The 21,249-nt window shown below is 48.0% G+C and overlaps 1 protein-coding gene across 1 annotated transcript in view; it reads right to left on the bottom strand.

Annotated features, from left to right (window-relative positions):
• The window catches only part of PIWIL4 (piwi like RNA-mediated gene silencing 4), a 424,835-nt gene that overhangs the window by 337,530 nt on the left and 66,056 nt on the right, over positions 1–21,249 (bottom strand). The window lies entirely within an intron of this gene.

Raw genomic sequence — 21,249 nt, forward strand, 5'->3', positions numbered from 1 at the left:
CCTCCCACCCAACCCTCTTAATGCCGCCTGCTGCGCAGAGCCCCGTGTAAACTCCGTGACTGTGTTCTGGCCAGGGGTTTAACTTGGCACCACCAGTCTGCCATCTGGACAGCAGTTTAAGGCCCTCCTCCACCTGCAGGCACCCGCCTACACCTCATCCTTGGTGCCTAGTGGTAGGCTTTTCCTGCTGCCCTCGCATGAGTAATCCTTCTGTGTATGCCATAATCTGTTTCTGTGATTTACACTGCCGTTCGTTTTTTTGCTGTGTTTTTACACTGCTGTTCGTTTTTTGCTGTGTTTTCCCTTCCCTGAGTAATCCTCTGTGTTTGCCATAATCTGTTTCTGTGATTTACACTGCAGTTAGTTTTTTTGCCGTGTTTTCCCTTCCCTGAGTAATCCTCTGTGTTTGCCATAATCTGTTTCTGTGATTTAGACTGCCGTTTTCTTTTGCCGTGTTTCCCCTTCTCTGAGTAATCCTCTGTGTTTGCCATAATCTGTTCCTGTGATTTAGACTGCCGTTTGTTTTGCCGTGTAGTTCAGTGCCTTCTCTGCCCCCCTACCCCGTTTAGTTCTCGCTTTCACCCGGTTCTCTCCACCCGTTTTTTTTCCTGCTACCGGCTCTGGCCTGTCACTGTTACCCTGCCGCTGCCTCCCCTGCGGCCCACCCCCCCGGGCACACCCATTGGCCCTCCCTCCCTCCTCCCAGCTACTCCACCTTCCCACCCCACCCTCTTAATGGCGGCAGCTGCGCAGAGCCCCATGTAAACTCCCTGACCGTGTTCTGGCCAGGAGTTTCACTTGGCTCCACCAGCCTGCCCCCATGCCCCTGATACTGTGAGACTGCCGACTGGACAGCAGTTCGAGGCCCTCCTCAAACCGCAGGCACCCACCTGCGCCTCATCCTTGGTGCCTAGTGGAAGGCTTTCCTGCTGCCCTCGCGTGAGTAATCCTTCTGTGTTTGCCATAATCTGTTTCTGTGATTTACACTGCTGTTAGTTTTTTTGCCGTGTTTTTACACTGCCGTTCGTTTTTTTGCTGTGTTTTCCCTTCCCTGAGTAATCCTCTGTGTTTGCCATAATCCGTTTCTGTGATTTACATTGCCGTTAGTTTTTTTGCTGTGTTTTCTCTTCCTTGAGCAATCCTCTGTGTTTGCCATAATCTGTTTCTGTGATTTAGACTGCTGTTTTGTTTTGCCGTGTTTTCTCTTCCCTGAGTAATCCTCTGTGTTTGCCATAATCCGTTGCTGTGATTTAGACTGCCGTTTGGTTTGCGTGTAGTTCAGCGCCTTCTCTGCCCCCCCTGTTTAGCTCTCGCTTTGCCCCCCCTGTTTAGCTCTCGCTTTCACCCGGTTCTCTCCACCCGTTTTTTGTCCTGCTACCGGCCGGTCACTTTTACCCTGCCGCTGCCTCCCCTGCGGCCCCGCCCCCGCGCACACCCATTGGCCCTCCCTCCCTCCTCCCAGCTGCTCCACCCTCCCACCCCACCCTCTGAATGGCAGCCGGTGTGTGGAGCCCCGTGTAAACTCCCTGACCGTGTTCAGGCCAGGAGTTTCACTTGGCTCCACCAGCCTGCCCCGTGCCCCTGATACTGTGAGACTGACGTCTGGACAGCAGTTCGAGGCCCTCCTCTACCCGCAGGCACCCGCCTGCGCCTCATCCTTGGTGCCTAGTGGTAGGCTTTTCCTGCTGCCCTCGCGTGAGTAATCCTCTGTGTTTGCCATAATCTGTTTCTGTGATTTAGACTGCCGTTAGTTTTTTTGCCGTGTTTTCCCTTCCCTGAGTAATCCTCTGTGTTTGCCATAATCTGTTTCTGTGATTCACACTGCCGTTAGTTTTTTTGCTGCTTTTTGTCTTCCCTGAGTAATCCTCTGTGTTTGCCATAAGCTGTTTCTGTGTTTTACACCGCTGTTTTGTTTTGCTGTGTTTTCCCTTCCCTGAGTAATCCTCTGTGTTTGCCATAATCTGTTCCTGTGATTTAGACTGACGTTTGTTTTGCCGTGTAGTCCAGCGCGTTCTCTGCCTGCCTGCCCCCCCCCCCCGTTTAGCTCTCGCTTTCACCCGGTTCTCTCCGCCCGTTTTTTCCCTGCTACTGGCTCCAGCCGGTCACTGTTCCCCTGCCGCTGCCTCCACTGCGGCCCCGCCCCTGCGTACACCCATTGGCCCTCCCTCCGGCCTCCCAGCTGCTCCACCCTCCCACCCCAACCTCTTAATGGCGGCCGCTGCGTGGCCGGGCCACTTTCGTACCAGAGGGAAGCACGTCTGCGCCCGTCTGCACCTGGACTGACCCAGCGTCAGTCCCCCTGGTCCCCCTAACCCAGACCCCCCCAAACAACACTACTCCACAACCACACTTCACTCCCTCAACCCAGGACTACTCCCCACCTGCACCCAAGCCAACTCCATACACACAAAGGGACCTTTCACCTGATATGCCTGCAAGTTCTCCTGCTCCCCCACTAACACCAGAAACACCCACACGCCCCACGCCAACCCCAAAGCTCCCCACAACAAACACCACAACTTCAACGCAGAAGACTCCCACACAGCCCCCGCCCACCCCAACAGACCCTACCCCAACAAGCCCCACAACCTGAACACACTCCACAACACCACCACAACCTACAGCAACTCCAAAACCCCTCACACCAACACCATCGCGCACCACAACAACAACAGCCTCCACAACTACCATAACTGCATACTTCTAAACACCGGCTCCTTACACAAGCATGCCATCGAACTCTGGGACCTTTTCACATCACACTCACCAGACATCGTCTTCCTCACGGAAACCTGGATGAACCACTCATCTGAGCCAGAGATAGCCACCGCCACCCATGATGGATACAAACTCCACCACAGAGACCGCTTAAACAAACCAGGAGGTGGCATCGCCATTATAAACAAAAACACCATTAAGGTCACCACCAACACACACAACACCAAAGACAGCGCACAACACATGCATTTCCTAATTCACATAAAGAACAACACCACCCTCAGAGGAACACTCATCTACAGACTACCAGGACCTCGCCCCCCCTTCTGTGATGCCATTGTTGACACCATTAGCCCTCACGCCCTCACCACCACAGACTACATCCTCCTCGGTGACTTTAACTTTCACCTGGAGAACCCGCACGACCACAACTCCTCATCCCTTCTAAATAACCTCACGAACCTTGGACTAAAACAACTGGTCACAGCACCCACCCACGCAGTAGGACACACACTGGACGCAATCTTCACCACGAGCAACGACATAACCTACACTCACACCGCCGAACTAAACTGGACTGACCACTACTGCGTCCACTTCTCCTTCTCCAAACCTCCCACACACCACCACCAACACACCACACCCTACCGCATGTGGGACAAGATCCCCACAGTACCTGAACTCCCAACTTGCGCAGAACCCCTCCCCACACCAACGACCCCAACATTGCTGCTCATAATCTCACACAATGGATCACAACCTTCGCAGACTCTCTCGCCCCTCTCAGAAGAAACATCACCACCCGCAACATCACGAACACCCCCTGGTTCACCACTGAACTCCAAGCCTCCAAGGGTGAATGCCGCAGAGCAAAGAAAGCTTGGCGACAGGAACCCTCACCCACCAACTTCTTCACCCTCAAAACCTCCACTCGCAAACACCACCAACTCATACGCACCACCAAAAGAGCATACTACAAGGAAAGTATAGACAGTAACTCTCACAACAGCAAGGAACTCTTTGCCATCATCAAAGAGCTCTCCAAACCCAAAGCCAGCAACATAGACCCCAAACACACACAGCTCCTCTGCGACTCCCTCTCCAACCATTTCCACCGCAAAATCTTAGACATACCCAACAGTTTCAAACCACACGCACCCGCCACACACACCTACGACTCGACCAGCAAAGACCCTCCACACACACACACCCCAACCTACTACTCACCTGGGCCCCTACCAACGATGAAGAAACTGAAAAAACAATGAATTCCATCCACTCAGGCTCCCCCTCAGACCCCTGCCCCCATTGCATTTACAACAAAGCCAGCCCAACCATCGCCTCCAAGCTTCGCGACAAAATCAACAGCTCTTTCAACGCGGCCACTTCCAAGACCCCCGAAAGCACGCAGAAGTCACCGCACTCCTAAAAAAGCCCAAAGCTGACCCTGATGACCTCACCAACTACAGCCCTATTTCACTCCTCCCCTTCCCCGCCAAAGTCGCTGAGAAACTAGTGAACACCCGCCTGTCCCACTTCCTCGAGGAAAGCAACACACTCAACACCTCCCAGTCTGGGTTCCGCAAGAACCACAGCACTGAGACCGCCCTCATCGCATGTACTGACAACATCAGAACCAGAGTCGACAAAGGCGAGACCGTCGCACTCATCCTCCTGGACCTCTCCGCTGCCTTTGACACTGTCTGCCACCAAACACTCCGCACACGCCTCCATAACGCAGGGATTCAACACAAGGCCCTAGACTGGCTCACCTCCTTCCTCACCGAAAGAACCCAGAAAGTCCGCCTCCCTCCCTTCCACTCAACAGCCACCAAAATCATCTGCGGAGTCCCCCAAGGGTCTTCCCTCAGCCCTACCCTTTACAAACATTTACATGACCCTGCTCGCCAACATCCTCCGACCACACGGAATCACAATCATATCCTACGCAGACGACACCCAGCTCATCATCTCCCTCACCCGTAACCCTACCACTGCCAAAATCAACCTTCACGCTGCACTCCTTGACACTGCCACATGGATGACAGCAAACCACCTCAAGATCAACTCCAACAAAACCGAAATCATCCTTTCCGGCCCCAACAAAACCATATGGGACGAGTACTGGTAGCCCACCGCCCTAGGCCCCCCACCAACCTCAGCAAAAAACGCACATAACCTCGGCATCATCCTGGACCCCTCCCTCTCCATGATCCAGCAAGTCAACGCCGTCACCTCCTCCTGTTTCAACACACTCCGCATGCTGCGAAAAACCTTCAAATGGATTCCCATAGAGGCCAGAAAGACCGTCACCAACGCACCCATCAACAGCAGGTTGGGCTACGGCAACGCCCTCGATGCCAGGACCACACTCAAACTGAAACGCAAACTCCAGAGAATCCAGAACAGAGCCGCCCGCCTCATCCTGGACCTCCCACGTCATGAACGCATCTCGTCACACCTCAGATCCCTCACTGGCTTCCGATCGACAAGAGGATCACCTTCAAAATCCTCATCCACACACACAAATCTCTCCACAACACCGGGCCATCCTACCTCAACGAAAGAGTGAACTTCCACACTCCCACTCGCCACCTCCGCTCAGCCGACCTCGCACTCGCCACAGTCCTCCGCATCCAACGTGCCACCACCGGAGGCAGATCCTTCTCCTACCTCGCCCCCAAGGCCTGTAACTCCCTCCCCACTAACCTCCCCAAGACTCAGAAGCTCCTGCTCATCAGAAAAAACCTCAAGACGTGGCTGTTTGAACAGTAACTCACCACCCCCACCACCCCCTCCACCAGCACCTTGAGACCCTCACAGGTGAGTAATGCACTCTATACATTTTTTGATTGATTGAAGTATTTGTGTCATCTTGTTTTTTCAAAAAGCAATACTTTGTGAATGATGACAACACACATTTTTCAGTAATAATTCAGGCTCTTGACTAATTAAATTAAACACGCTGAAGGGGTTTCGTTCTGGTTGAACAATGCAAAGTTTGAAATGACTGACATCTGATGTGAATAAATGCACATTTTGGTTAATTTGTGTTTTGGGTGGTGCAGAGTTACAATTTATTTCCATGTCAATGAGATTTTTCTTCTCAAGTTTGACACATGTAGCCTCTAAGAAAACCACTGAGAAGTCTATTTACTATAATTTGTACACCTGCCCATTTGAGAAGAATTGACTATTATTATGATTTTGAATTAAGGTGTAAATCTGAATGTACATTGCAAGAACTGGTTGATTTAGTGATTCAATGTTTAATTGAGCTGTGTGCTACTAATAAAGCCAATCAAGCAACGGCCAAGTATGCAAGAAGGAAGTGGGGGGAGCATGCATGTGTGTGCACGCACGCGCATGTTGTAATGCGTGAATGCAACTGTATAAATTAAGAGTCGTTTTCTGCATTTCCCTATGTGCAGCACCAGAGGATTCCAAAGTAATGGACACTCTGTCCCAAATGCAGAAATCTCTACTGCAAGATCAAAACAAGGGGAGAAACAGCAAGAACCTGGAAGGATAATAGCTTCCTGGTATATGTTGGGATTTGCAGTGGTGTTTGAGTTGGAGGTGCTTTTCAAAAAAGGGCAATCTCCCCAAACTTTGGCATACAGTGGTGCACTTGAAGGGAGCAGCCTGAAAATCAGCCATGAAACACCCCTACTGATTAGCTCTCTCTCCTCACAACGTTTTACTGGCCTTCTAAGCCAAAGAAAATGGAAGATGTGCAGCATTTTATGAGCAAGCCAAAGCACATACAAAAAAAATAGAGGAATGGAAGAGACTAGTCTTAGAGGCAGGCACCACCTTTCCGAGAAAGTCAAAATGGCACTTCACGAGAGGACATGCTGCATTCTGAATGTCAGCGACTATAGTCCACTATTTGACAAAAGTTACAGCCAAAATGACACACATCTGGACCTGAGAAAGTGGCTATCCAGGCATCGCTTGCACCACTCTTTGGGCACTTGTGAAAGAAGATTACTAAACTCCTGACGGTTGAAGGCAGGAAAACCTCAATCGGATCCGTTCTAACAATTACAGAATCAGGGGAAGACAGGTCCTGCCAGAGTTGAGGTATAGGCACCACTTAACATGAAAAACCTCCATGTCAGCAAAATGCAAGCCCTCCTCTCTCCTCCTGAACAAGTTTTAATGTCTTAATATTGCATCATGAGCCCAGATTTTGATAGAAGATGAGGAAAGTTAAGGCCCAAGACCTAAAAGGGATGCCTATCTTCTGAACAAGCAGCACAAATCACAGCAAAGTTACATGAAGCTGAACAGGCACTAGCAGAGCAAAATGATTCAGACATTAATCTAAATACCATAAGCCTTACCGGAGCATTTCCCAGAACATTCCTATCCAACATTAAAAGCCTAGTAACAATGAACACTTTACGAGGATGATGCTGTCAGTCATGGACTATCTTTACACAAAACCCAACAAAGAAACTACGTCGAGTGGTGACCCAGCAAACCTAGACACTATAGTCAATCTTGCTGGACTCTCAGAGACAGAATGACAGAAATCCTCCCGAAAACAGGAGCAGTGCACAATGACTGATAGGGGTACTCAATGAGACCCTGAGGGTGCAAGTTACTTAGTGCTGTATTCAACCAACACTTGACAGAGGAGAGACATAGGGCTTCATTATGATTGTGGCGGTCTTCAGACTGCAACATTAAAACCCTGGCAGTCAGACCGCCAGGGAACCGCTCGCACCCCCACGATCCATGATCCCAGCGGCCTGGCAGTGGTGGGGATCAAATCAATGACCCAGCAAGTCAACGTCGTCTCCTCCTCCTGCTTCGGAAGGTCTACAAATGCATCCCCACTGGAACCAGAAGGACGATCACCCAAGCCCTCATAAGCAGCAGACTGGACTATGGCAATGCCCTCTACGCAGGAACCATGGCCAAGCTCCAGAAAAGACTGCAACGCATACAGAACGCCTCCGCACGCCTCATTCTGGACATCCCCCGCCACAGCCACATCACAGCCCATCTGAGAGACATGCACTGGCTCCCCGTCAACAACACAATCACGTACAAACTCCTCACCCATGCTCACAAGGCACTGCACAACACCGGACCAGAATACCACAGCAGACGCTCTCCTTCTACACCCCGACCCGACAGCTTCGTCCCGCTGACCTTACCCTTGCCACCATCCCACGCATCCGCAGAACGACCGCCGGCGGCAGATTGTTCTCCCACCTCGCCGCCAAGAATTGGAACACTCTTCCCACCCACCTGAGACAGACACAGGATCTACTTACCTCAAGACTTGGCTGTTCAAGGAGTGGCAGCCCCCTCCCCCTCAGCGCCTTGAGACCCTCACAGGTGAGTAGTGCATTTTACAAACGCCTTGATTGATTGATTAATTGGTGTAACACTGCCATGAAAAGGCTGGTGGAGAACAGGTGCAGGGGGACACAGGAGGGCCCCTGCACTGCCCATACACTTGGAATGGGAAGTGCAGGGACCCCCCCATGCCTAGCACCGTCGAATGTTCAATGTCTGCCTTGCAGACAGTGAACATTGCAAGGGTGCTGGTGCACACTACGGGTTACAGCATTGCCGTCGGCTCGATTACGAGCAGGAGACAATTCTGCAGCCTGCTTCCTGCTAGGCCGGTGGGTGGAAACCGACTTTTCCGCCCACCGACCTAGCGGGACACTCTTAATAACTCCGGTGAGGTGGTCACCACAAAGGCAGCGGCCACCCTGTCGGGAATTTGGCGGTTAAGCTTACTCATCCGCCAAACTCAAAATGAGGCCCATATTCGCAAACTCTTACTGCAGAAAAAAGACTTCAACTCAGAGACAGTATGGGAGGGTAAATTGTCATGGATGTACTATCACAGCCAGCATCAGCACTGCTATTTTAACCAGAACAGTGAGGACTGTCATAAGTGATGGTGATGGTGTTCACAACTCAGTGCCGGTTCCAAACACCTGGAAACCACCGGCTCAACTTAAGTAATGGTCTGTGCCTACCGGATAGGAGTGCCGACTATCAAACTGAGTAACCAGGTTTGATTCTCAGACATGGCTCTCTTGTGATTGTAAACAAACCACTTATGGCCTGATTTAGAGTTTGGCGGATGTGGTTACTCCTTCACAAATGTGACGGATATCCCGTCTGCTGCATTATGATCCCTTTCTATCTTATGGGAACTGTAATACGGCAGATGGGATTTCTGTCACGGATGTCACAGGGAAAACTGTCTGCCAAATTCTAAATCAGGCCCTTAGTCTTCCTGTGACTAAAAGTGTATAACATTTGGTTCTGTTGTAAAGTCCTCTAAAGCTCTTGGGCTAGGTGCGTGCTTTATATAACTGTTGCAAAAAACACAAAAATAACCAAGGCATGTGATGTGATTTTGATTTTTAAAAATGGTCGGTCTAAAAGCATGCAGTACTGCATCAGCATTGGTTGGCGGTGTGAGCAGAAGAGGAGGAAGCTATGGGCCTCATTACGACTTTGGTGGTCCAATGAGCCGACCTCCAAAGCCGAAGGGAGGAGGCTGCCATCATTCCGACAGCCTCCCCTCCCCAGTCGTATTATGATGTTTCCACCAGGCTAACTGGCGGAAACATCGTATTATGACATTTTCACCGGTCAGACCGGCGGAAGCAATGCCACGGCAGTGACCTTGGCCCCCTTAAGAGAGACCAGGCCAATGCTGGGCCACTACAGCACCCTTGGAATGTGCACTGTCTTCACAGCAGCAGGGGCGGCTCCTCCACTATAGTGGAAGAGCGTCGACCCCACCTTATTATCGTTTTCTTGTAAAAGGGGCACAGCCAAGGGCGCTGACAGGTACAGAAGGGGAGTGCACCGCATTCCCCCTCAGTGCGCATGTATGTTTGCCCTGCTGTCTTGGGGTGGCCAAACACACATGTACACTAGGCTCTCTCCAACCCGGCAAAGCAGGCACTGCGTTGCTGGGTTGGCAACAGCAGGCAGAGACTTCCACTTGGCCTCAGAGCGCCCTGGCTGGGTGCCCCGTCCATTCCCAATGCTGCATGCATTCTGCCAGCAGCATGAAAGCAGCATTAGGATTGGACACAGGGCAGGCTGGGAGCCTGAGCCTACAGTGGAGTAGATCGGTGTGGTGCGGCGCATAAGACACATTTTTTAAATGATTTATTTATTTTCTCATAGTCTCCCCCCGCCACGCCCTTTCCCTTTCACGAGCTGCCACTGCACAGCAGACAGTGCGCATTCCGAGCATTCAAAGTGTGGTGGTGTTGGGGCCCCTGCTCTGCCCCATCATCAAAAGGCTGGCAGAAAGACGACTCGTGATCAGCACAGCAGTGCTGAACTCAGCGCTGTTGAGGCTGACCACAACTCTGACCGCCACCACTCCATCGGGATCCATGATCCTGGCGGTGGCGGCGGTCCGTCAGGGTCATAATCTGGCAGTCAGACCACCATGAGTGCAGCGGTCCAACCGGCACCGCGGGTTTGGCGGTCCACAGACTGTATATTTTGAGGAGCAATTCTGAGCATGTCAGTCCTCGGGTAATAGGTGGTTATTCGGCCTTATACTGGGCAGGTACTGTCGTTTAAACCAGCCCTGCTGACTACAGAGGCTACTGCACTCTAACCCGATAACAAAGTTGCACCTTTTGTGACTCAAGCAGTCAAGGCTTGTTCCAGACCAGTAACAGATGGTTTGAAAGTCAGGTAGTGCATACACAAGTAAGTACATTCAATGCAGAGCAAATTATCGTTTATTTCTAAGTAGGAAAGTAGGACAGGCAAAATTCTGACAGAAACAGAAAGCCAGAAGGTCCCAGCAAATTCTGGGCTAAAGATGGAACCCAAAGCTCTGTTATACCATTTATGCGCTACAAACCTAATAACATGGGGTAATATGAGTAATGTAAAGTCTTGCAGGAGTCATCGAAGTGGCTCAACAAGTTGCATTCCTGGGACTAATATTTTAAAACTTGAAAACTTTACTAATATTTGGCATACAAACTTCAATAAATCAGCAGTTGCCAGACAAAAGATTTAGCATGCCCAGGTGCCTGATTTCGGCTCTAGTTTCTTGGCAGATCAGTTCGCAAAAGTGGACATGTCAGTGGGTTTGCCTATGTGTCTGAGAAACCACCAAGAGTCTAAAAACCTGTAAAGCCTAAAAGGTCACAACCCAAAATGGTTCTGCCAAGACCAGTGGCGTAACAAAGGCCCTGCCACCCCAGTTGTGGAGGGAGAGGTTGTGAGCTCCAGGGGGTCCCTCAGAACAGCACCCTGGCCTCAGAGCTCCTCAATGCATCCAGAGTGGGTGACCCTCCATGTTCTTTGCAAGGGGGACCCCCCTCATGTTTCACTACGCCACTGCCCATGACCAAGAACATGACGGCAGTATAAAGGTCGATGCTTAATAAAGAGTTTCATCAACATTTTGAAAGAGCAGGGAAACTGCCATAAATCAGCAGAGATCATTATCCACCTAATCCAAGACCCCCCCTCCATGTACGGTGGGTAACAGCTGGGTTTTCCAGCAGAAAACCACAGCTGGATCTGCTGCTCTAAACCCACAGCCAGTGGCCCATTAGACAAAGTTGTGGTACTGAAAATTCTGGACCCGTGTTATAAACATCGTCGTATCACAACGATTTTGGTATCAGCAGACCGAGAATGATCAGAATAGTATGCACAAGCATTGTATTCATATTCGGGTAACGAAATCACCCGAATATCAGAGTTTCCGTCTTGAACCCTCGTGTTCCATTTAAACGACAGCCATTTTATGATTGCCCTCACATAGGCCAATGACTAATGCTGAAAACGAGTCTGAAGGACACGAACACCTTTGCTGACTCCTCTGTGACCTGGGCAAGCTGACTCCACTGCCTGAAGCCAAACCTGTTCGGCCAGTTTCTTTCCCAGTGGCCGAATGAGATTAGTATCAAGGCACAACACATCATAAACCTTTCATCACACACAAACCATGCCTAATCTTACACACACCTGTCCCTGTTTCTTTCTTTATGACTTGCTTTACAAGGAGGAGGTGCCCGTTTATATTGGGGGTCCGTCGATATCTGATGAAAGTACTAAGCCTTGCCGGGTAATTGATTGAGGGCTGGATAAACTGGAATATGGGCTTGTCATTATAAACCTGCTATTTCTTTGTAGTGAAAATATGTGAATGGTCAACTGTAAAATAAGGAATGTTTGCCTAAAGCATAATATTTTGTATAAAAGAGAAGGTTAGCTTTGCAAAGAGAGCAGTCTCCTGAGAATATACACCGTGTTGTACTTCTAGGATACCTGTTACTGGCTGCAGCCAATAAACAAGATCTTTGACTTCACCAAGAAGACTCTGTGTTTCTGTAGTCTGAAACAGGAAGGACTCGAAGTCTTAGGGTGTGTTCCCTGGCACCACTGGGTTCTGAAAAACCCAGTACTTCAGTTGGCGCCCAACGTGGGGCGATTTCAGCGGTACCGGTCCAAGCCAGAGGTTCGTGAGGAGCTTCGTGTGAAAATTCTGGAGGAAGGCCGCCACTTCATCGACCCCTGTATGTCGACGTGGTCCGAAAGTCTTTGCTGCGAGGTTCCCCGCTTTCCGACGGCTACGAAGGACTGCTGCCCTGACTTTTGCCCTGTTTTGGACCCTTGATGATTTGGTAGAGCGAAACGATAAACGAGTCTTCTGGTGACGTCATCGATACCTCAGTTAAGTATAAGTGGAGCGTCTCCCAGTCCTTAGTTTGGTTCTTAGTTTGGTATCCCCTTGGGATCTTTGATTTGGAACTTGCAAGTACCAAAGCCGAGGGATTCGTGTATTCACGAGACTATCGTATTCGATAATCCTTTGAAGTTTGAAGCTAGACTAGAGTGCGAAGATGCCTGGTCTTAGCAGATATGGAAATTTGTTTTGTCTTGGTTATAATAGGGATTCCCGATTGGAGGACTCGTGTCCGGTTCCTCCGATTGGAACTCCAACCTATGAACTATATGTGAAACATGGCATAGGCCCCCTCACATATAATGAAGTATGGATCCGATACACCAGGAAAGATGGAGTTTTGAAATGGCCCCAATATGGTAGTTTTGACACAGAGATTCTGAATAATCTGGAGGTTAAACTTTTTAAGAAGAAAGCCCGGCCGGCGATGTTTGACTCTTTCCGCCTATGGCGTAAGGAAGCCAAACAGAAGGAAATTAAATTAGCAAAGAGAAATAAGAGGGAAGAGGGTATCTCGATAATGCAAGCTGCCATGCAGTTTAAAGATGATAAAGAAGAACAGATGAATGAGCAGTTGCACAGGCAACGTAAATTGGTGACCGATAAATGTTATCCAGTTCTTCCGCTTCTTCAGCAAGATGCAGCAAAAGAACTTGAGAAAGATCCTTTAATGTCGCACTTGTTGAGGTCGCCACCCCCTTATGCGCAGAATGCTACAGCACCTCCGCAACCTTTAGCTGTGCAACCTCCGGTTATTGTGCCTCAGGTTCTTCCCCAGCCGCCAGCTCCTTTTCAGTTGGCTCCTACTACTATGGCGCAGCCCCTTCAAGGGCCGCCAACTTCGCTACCTGCTCCATCTGTACCTCCTGCGACTTTATGTACTACATCGACTGCCTCTTCTGGTGTTCTTCCTGATACTGCCTCTGCTTCTGCTTCTGCGTCTGCCTTGCCTCCCTCTGTTTTTCCTCCTGTTCTTTCATCAACTTCTCCTTCTGTCCGACAGAGAATGACAGATACTGTTGCCAGCCTTATATTTCCTCTCTTTGGGTCGTCTGGTGTGACCCCAGATTCGGAGCGTAAACAGTCGCGTAGTCAACTGCCTAATTCTCAAGAGAGAGAAATGTTTGACCGTATGGCGCGTAAATGGGTTGTTTACCCTTTAAGATACGATGTAGAGTCTGTTATGGATGTCTTCCATCAATGGGGAGCACCAAAACAAAGATACGTTTTTGAGAAAATGTGTGCTTTCCTTTGTGAGGAATTGGAAGATAATGATTTGGAAACAAATCCGCCTGATTTGTGCCGTGTACGGTTTGAGTTTGCAAAGGGCACGATTGTGGGTTTCGATGTTGAGAAAGCAGTTGCAACGTTGTTGTCCTTTATGAATAAGGATCCTTCTCAGTCATTGTTCCAACATGACTCCTCTGTTAAAAAAAAAGGTGCGACAGTACCCAATGAGAGAAGTCCCTTCGGTATGGAAGGACACCGTTGCGGCTGATGTTGCTAATCAAATTGATGCTGTCCCAGCTCATTTTCAGCGTGTTTGGGTACATGTTCCGTGGAAGCGAGCTGAAGTTTTAGCCCTTAAGTAGACTTTGCCTGATCCCCATAAAAGCCCTGCAGGGTATTATAAGGAATTATCACAGACTGCAGACTCATGCATTATGAATTTAGCCGACACAGACATGTTATTTGGGAATGTTGTTCCACAGCCTTTGTGGGGATTGATTCGCCATACAGATCATGCGCAAGAGTTAGGTGACTCATGGGCTAATATTAGTGCTGCAAATGATAGACAAGTTGGTGGTGCCAAGCCTGAGCCTTTGGTAGCAGAACTGCCTGCTAGGATCATTACTTACATGAAGACTTTAATGCCTGCGATGCGTGTGAATTGGGATAAATTGTCTGCGTGTAAGCAGAAGAAAGATGAAACAGTGTCTGATTTCTTCACCAGGTTTGAGGAAACGTTTATCGACCACAGTGGTCAAGATATGAGTACAGAAGGTGGTCAACGGTTGTTCGTTGACAAGTTTGTGCACAATTTGCTTGCAGAGCTGTGTAAGAAATTGAAGGATTCAGAGAGTTCTTGGGCCGTTTCCTCTTCAGCACAAATATTGGCTACTGCACAGTACTACGAAAATAGGGATAAAGATGAGAAGGATAGAGCAGACAAGAAAACAAAAGAATTAAAGACGAAGGTTCTTTTACAACAGGCGTATCCGCCACGTGGTGGTCAGAGTAACTATCAGCAACCTCAACAGTTCCAGAGAAACTCGCAAAGGTTCGAGTTTTCTCAACCAATTGTTCCTGTAGGTCCCAATCAGTGTTCATATTGTAAAGAAGAGGGTCATTTCAAGTATAGTTGTCCTATTTTGTTACAGCGTACGAATGGTGCTTCTGGCGCAAGAGGTCGAGGTGTTCAACAAGCTCCTAGATAGAGGTAGAGGACGTGGAAGTTTCCCCAAGAACACACGTTCCTTTCCGTCTCAAAACTCAATGAATAGTTTTGACCAGCAACATAACGCGTCTGGTAGGACGGCTCAGTACTATGCTGACGACTACTATGCAGAAGATGAGAACTTGGAAGGTAATAATTGCTAGGACAGCCATAGACGAAGAGAGGGAGTTTTTTTAGTTCCAGTGGATCAGAATGGACCTTATGTTAAGGTAAAAAATGTAAAAAAAAAATGTAAATTAGCACTTGTATAGCGCACTACTCACCCGTTAGGGTCTCAAGGCGCTGTACTCATACCGCTATGGAACCCCTCCTGGCTTTTCCCTGTGAGGCGCCCACTCCTGAGCACCCCCAGGGTGAAGCCAGGCATCCAAGCGCTGTTGGGGCCGTTGTGGAGATTAAGCAAGCTATTACCTCAGGTGTGTCGGAGCCTTTTCTGTTGGATACTGGTGCTACAAAGAGTTCTATTATGCACTCAAAACTCCCTGGCGCACCTTTGTCTGGCGAGATGAATGTTTCAGTAGGTTTTTCTGGCGCCCCGGTTAGAAACCCGATTTCTAGTCCTATGTCCCTTTCTGTTGGACCTTGTGAATTGGAAGCACCCCTTATTCTGACGACAGATTGTGGTGAAAACTTGTTAGGATTGGATTTGTTGAAAAGATTGTATGCAACATTATATTGTTCTCCTTCGGGAGTACAACTTACACTGGGTAGGAAAATGGTCTCTCCAATGTATTTGTCGAAGGATAAACTTCCGACCGAATTGTCGTTTCTTCCTGATACCATTTGGGCTACTGGTCCTAATGATGTGGGTCTGTTGGAAATACCGCCTTATGTTGTGACATTGAAAGCCAATGTTAAATTACCACGCATCAACAATACAAGATCTCTAGTGAAGGTGAAAAGGCGTTGCTAGCGATCATTTATGATTTAATTGAAAAAGATGTAATTGAAGAGACAAGAGGCAACTTTTGTAATAGTCCTGTTTTGCCTGTTTTGAAACATACTGACCCCTCTAAGCCACCTGTTTACAGGCTCGTGATTGATCTTAGAGAGGTAAATAAAATAGTTGTGCCACAGTTTCCAGTTGTTCCTGATATCACTGCCCTATTGACTATGATTCCAGCTTCCGCCACCTGGTTCTCGGTGATTGACTTAAAGAATGCTTTCTTCAGCATCCCGATTGCAGAGGAGAGCAGAGATATTTTTGGCTTCAGTTTAGGAGGCCGAAGTTTCCGCTTCAAACGCGCTCCACAAGGCTACTGTGAAAGTCCATCAATATATAGTCAGGCTTTAAAAACACAGCTTGATGCCATTGTTTTACCTGACGGCGCTACCCTTATTCAGTACATTGATGATTTGCTAGTCGCTACAGATACTGAAGAGATTTGTAAAGAAGCCACCTTGTTGTTGTTGCGTCATTTGTCTGATTTACATCACAAAGTGTCCCTTTCAAAACTGCAATATTGTCGACAAGAAGTGACCTACTTAGGTCATCTCTTATCGAAGGAGGGAAGGAAACTGACCTCAGAAAGAATTCAGGCAATTGCAAAATTGAGTGTGCCAAAGACACAGAGAGAAGTACGTGCTTTCTTGGGCATTACATCATACTGCAGACAATGGATACCAAATTTTTCTTTGCTGGCCAAACCTTTGGTAGCATTGACCTATAAAGATACACCGAATCCCGTTCCGTGGTCTGAAGATTGTCAGAAAAGTTTTTCCGAATTGCGTAATTCATTGTGTTCGGCTCCTGTGTTGGGTACCCCCGACTACAGTAAGCCCTTTACACTGTATGTCCATGAGAAAGAGGGTTGTGCATTGTCAGTGCTGACACAGTCTTTTGGAGACAAGCAGCGCCCATGCGCATATTTTTCGTCGACTTTGGATCCGGTAGCTAAAGCATTGCCGAGTTGCTTGAGAGCCACAGCGGCAGCAGCTGTTTCTATTCGACAGTCTGCTGGGTTAGTGATGAATAATATGTTGATTGTGATGGTTCCACATGCAGTGGACACGTTGTTAAACAGGACCAAGACACAGCATTTAACTAGTGCTCGATTGTCAGGTTACGAGTTGACACTGTTAGCGAGTCATGTGCACATAAAGAGGTGCAATACGTTGAATCCAGCCACGTTATTGCCGATTTCAGTAGAGACAGAGGATGTTGAACAACATGATTGTTTTCTTAGGACAGAAGAAGAAACGAAAGGGAGAGTAGATCTTAAAGATACTCCTCTTGTAGTACCTTATGGGTGGATGGTTCATGCTTCAAGCTTCCAAATGGTGATACGACTGCAGCATATGCTGTCACAACTTTGCATACGATTGTTGAAGCTGCACGTATACCACATAATTCAGCTCAAGCAGCAGAGCTGATTGCACTTACGAGAGCGTGTGTGTTATCGAAAGGAATGAAAGTGACCATATATACCGACAGCCAGTATGCGTTTGGTGTGGCCCATAGTTTTGGACGATTGTGGAAAGAACGTGGGTTCCTGACTTCGCATGGAGCTAAAATTCAGCATGGTCAGTTGGTGAATGAGCTTCTTGAGTCACTGACCTTGCCATTACAAGTTGCGATTGTGAAATGCAGTGCACACAAGAAGGTTACTGATGATGTCGGTCGTGGCAATGCATTTGCTGACGAAATCGCAAAAGAAACAGCAAAAGATGTGATGAATCGAATGTATGTTGCAGGCCCCGCAAGATGGGTTGGTGACGTTGGAATATGTGAAGATACGATAGAGGGTGTGAAGTCTATTCAAGCTGAAGCTTCAGAGAAAGAGTTGAGTGTGTGGAAAGAAAGTACGGGTAAATTGGATGAAAATGGTTGTTGGGTTGACTTGTCAGAACATCAGCGATGGTTGTTACCCGATGCGTATGTGCTTGCAGTGGTGACAATGGCTCATGGAATGGCCCATATCAGTGTGAAAGGGATTTGCAAGTTGTTGGCTCCAGTATGGCAAAATGCTGGAATTCCTAAATGTGCAGAGAATGTGGTCAAGAATTGCATGGTGTGTCTGAAATACAATCCTGGTAGGGGAACCCCAACTACAGCTGGTCATTTTGCACCTCCAACGTATCCGTTCAAGGTTTTGCAGCTAGATTTCATCCACATGGAAAGGTGCAACAATCTGAAATACGTAATCGTTGTTGTTTGTGCTTTTTCAAGATGGGTAGAAGCATATCCCTTAAAAGACAACACTGCCTTATCCACAGCTAAAGCCCTTGTCAAAGAATTCTTCCCTAGGTTTGGAATGCCGAGAATGGTCTGGAGTGATAATGGGAGTGAATTTGTGGGTCGAGTGATGAAAAAAGTATGTGAAGGGCTAGGTATCCAGCAAAAATTCCATGCTGCAAATCACCCCCAATCAGCTGGACTAGTAGAGTGCTATAATGGCACGCTAAAACTGAAGTTGGCAAAGATACAAGCGAGCTCTGGTCTTAAATGGCCTGACGCTCTGCCTTTAGCACTCCTATCAACAAGAATGACTGTGCATTCGCGAGTGGGACTTAGTCCCTATGAAATTGTGTTTGGCCGCCCGGCCAACATATAGGGAGTGCCAAGACCAACAAAATTCAGTGAGATCGAACACCCTGTACTGCTTGATTATTTGTATGAATTGACGGCTAAATTGCGTGTTCTACACCAACAGGTTCACGATACTCTGCCTCAGGTCTCTGAAGCTCCAGGACATCTTATCGATCCTGGATCATGGGTACTGGTCAAGAACTTCCAGCGGACAAAGAATGACCAGCCCCGTTGGACCGGCCCTTACCTCGTCCTTCTCTCAACAAGATCAGCTGTTCGAGTGGAAGGGAAAAAGAACTGGATCTACGGCGTACACTGCAAGAGAGTCCCTTTTCCTCTACCGTACGACCGGTGGGTCCAGGAGGGGATCGCTGACTCTGAGACTGAGACTGTGCCTCATTTTTTGCCATTTAGCGATGCACGTGTAAAAGGAACAATTTCTGAACGAGAAAGTGACAATAATTAGCAAGAACCTGTGCCACCGTCAATTCGATTGAACACTACAGAGCCTGAACTCTTGTTCCAGAACCAGACAGTACCTGGAAAAAGCCATTATAATTTGAGACCAAGAACTAAGGACAAATATTTTTTTCCCGTTCCCTTGCTATTTTTTTTTTAAAGGTGCGGCTCTCTCATCTGAGAAACTTTCTTATTTTTGTTTTTTTTCTTTTCGAACCGCCATCCGGGTTCAGCTGTAGGTCGTGGTTGCCCAAGTCTTTGGAGTGCAGCTGAAGACGTTAGGTCGACAGTTCTGGTCGGTCTAAGGGAGTTGCCCTGGACTGACAGAAGCATTCCCTAGCATAGAACACCCTACCACCACGAGCAGCAATTAGAGAGGATGGAGTTTTTCAAGAATGAGAGACCTGCCAGACAGATGGACTTTAAAGCCAGAATGGGTATAATAATGACAAAGAAACGATTTTTGATATTATGTGTTTTCATGTTGTTTAGTGTAATGACGTTTTTAATAGGATATGTTTTATTCTCTTTTCAAGTGACATTTGCACCCATTACACAGCCCATACCTCCTTCTACTGTTTCCTCGCATTCTTTTCACCCCCTGCCTGAACACGAGTCTGCCAGAAGATTAGAGTTTGCCAACAATTCATTCATTCAGCTTCTACACCAACACCAATTAGTAGTGAACACAACTAACTGTTGGGTATGTGGTCTTATGCCCCATACTACTGATAAAGGTATCCCTTATCTGGTCCTGCCTTTCAGCGATAATGGTTCTGTATGGGCATATAGAACGGTGTTCATATACGCGTATGAAGCCAACCCCCTACGTTCTGTGAAAGATAATCACAAGAATAGTGCTCTAGCTAAGGGTATAGTAGATATGATTAGGGAAGATATTTCCTATGAGACTATCCCGAGAGATGAGACACTAGCATATATTGGATGGAACATAACAGGATATGGAGTTACTCTGAGTGGGAACCAGCGAGCAAAGAGATCCTCCCCGATTTGGATTGTACCCCATCAGGGTCACCTATGTCTGCAAGGTAATGGCAAGAATCCCAGAGCTCAGTTAGGGAAAAGTATCTGCACTGAAACATATGTTTTTGCGTCTCAGACTTCTCCTTTGTTCTTAGCAGCTAAGGGTACCTATTTCATCTGCCATAATAGAGCCTATACATGGTTGCCTCCTGACTTCTCAGGCACATGTTTTGTTTCGTTCCTGTTACCTCCCACCTACACGACAGCGGCAGATTACCATAAGACAAGGATAGTTCGAGGTGTCATAAGTAAAGAAGACACTACAGGACAAGAATTTGGAGATTTCGCAAAGGGTTTTCTGCCGTTTTGGGGCCCTATGGTTAACAGCAGGAACACAAGGCAATTGACAAAGGTGGTTGAATCCACGGTAGTTGAAACCGCCGGTGCCCTTAGTAATTTGACTGCTGAGCTCCAGTCGGATCGCCTTATGACTCTTCAGAACAGGGTCGCATTAGACGTCATACTTGCAGACCGAGGTGGGGTATGTAAAGTGATCCAATCAAGTTGCTGTGTTTTCATCCCAGATAACGCTCCGACAGTCTACCAGGCCATTTCCAAACTGCATAAGATCTCCGAGTCTATTCACGTGGATAAAGGAGATTGGTCATTGATGGGGTGGTTCTGGAAGCTGATATCCGCCTGGGGATGGAAGACTCTGGTAGTCATTGGGATGATCTTAGCCATTCTTTTCCTGTCCTGTCTGTGTGTACAGTGTGCTCCTGCAATATGTGGCCTCTGTGCTACATCGTGTGTAAGGAAACCTGTATCAAGGGATGAGCTAAGTAATAGGATGATGCTACAGCAACATCTCAACGACTTTATGAATATAGACCTGGACTCAGATTAGCGTGAGAATAGGTTATTGCCTATGTAAGGGCAAAAGGAGGGTCTGTGGTACAGAAAATTCTGGACCCGTGTTATAAACATCGTCGTATCACAACGATTTTGGTATCAGCAGACCGAGAATGATCAGAATAGTATGCACAAGCATTGTATTCATATTCGGGTAACGAAATCACCCGAATATCAGAGTTTCCGTCTTGAACCCTCGTGTTCCATTTAAACGACAGCCATTTTATGATTGCCCTCACATAGGCCAATGACTAATGCTGAAAACGAGTCTGAAGGACACGTACACCTTTGCTGACTCCTCTGTGACCTGGGCAAGCTGACTCCACTGCCTGAAGCCAAACCTGTTCGGCCAGATTCTTTCCCAGTGGCCGAATGAGATTAGTATCAAGGCACAACACATCATAAACCTTTCATCACACACAAACCATGGCTAATCTTACACACACCTGTCCCTGTTGCTAAATATCG

This window comes from Pleurodeles waltl, chromosome 8 (assembly GCF_031143425.1).
Source record: "Pleurodeles waltl isolate 20211129_DDA chromosome 8, aPleWal1.hap1.20221129, whole genome shotgun sequence".
NCBI lineage: Eukaryota > Metazoa > Chordata > Amphibia > Caudata > Salamandridae > Pleurodeles > Pleurodeles waltl.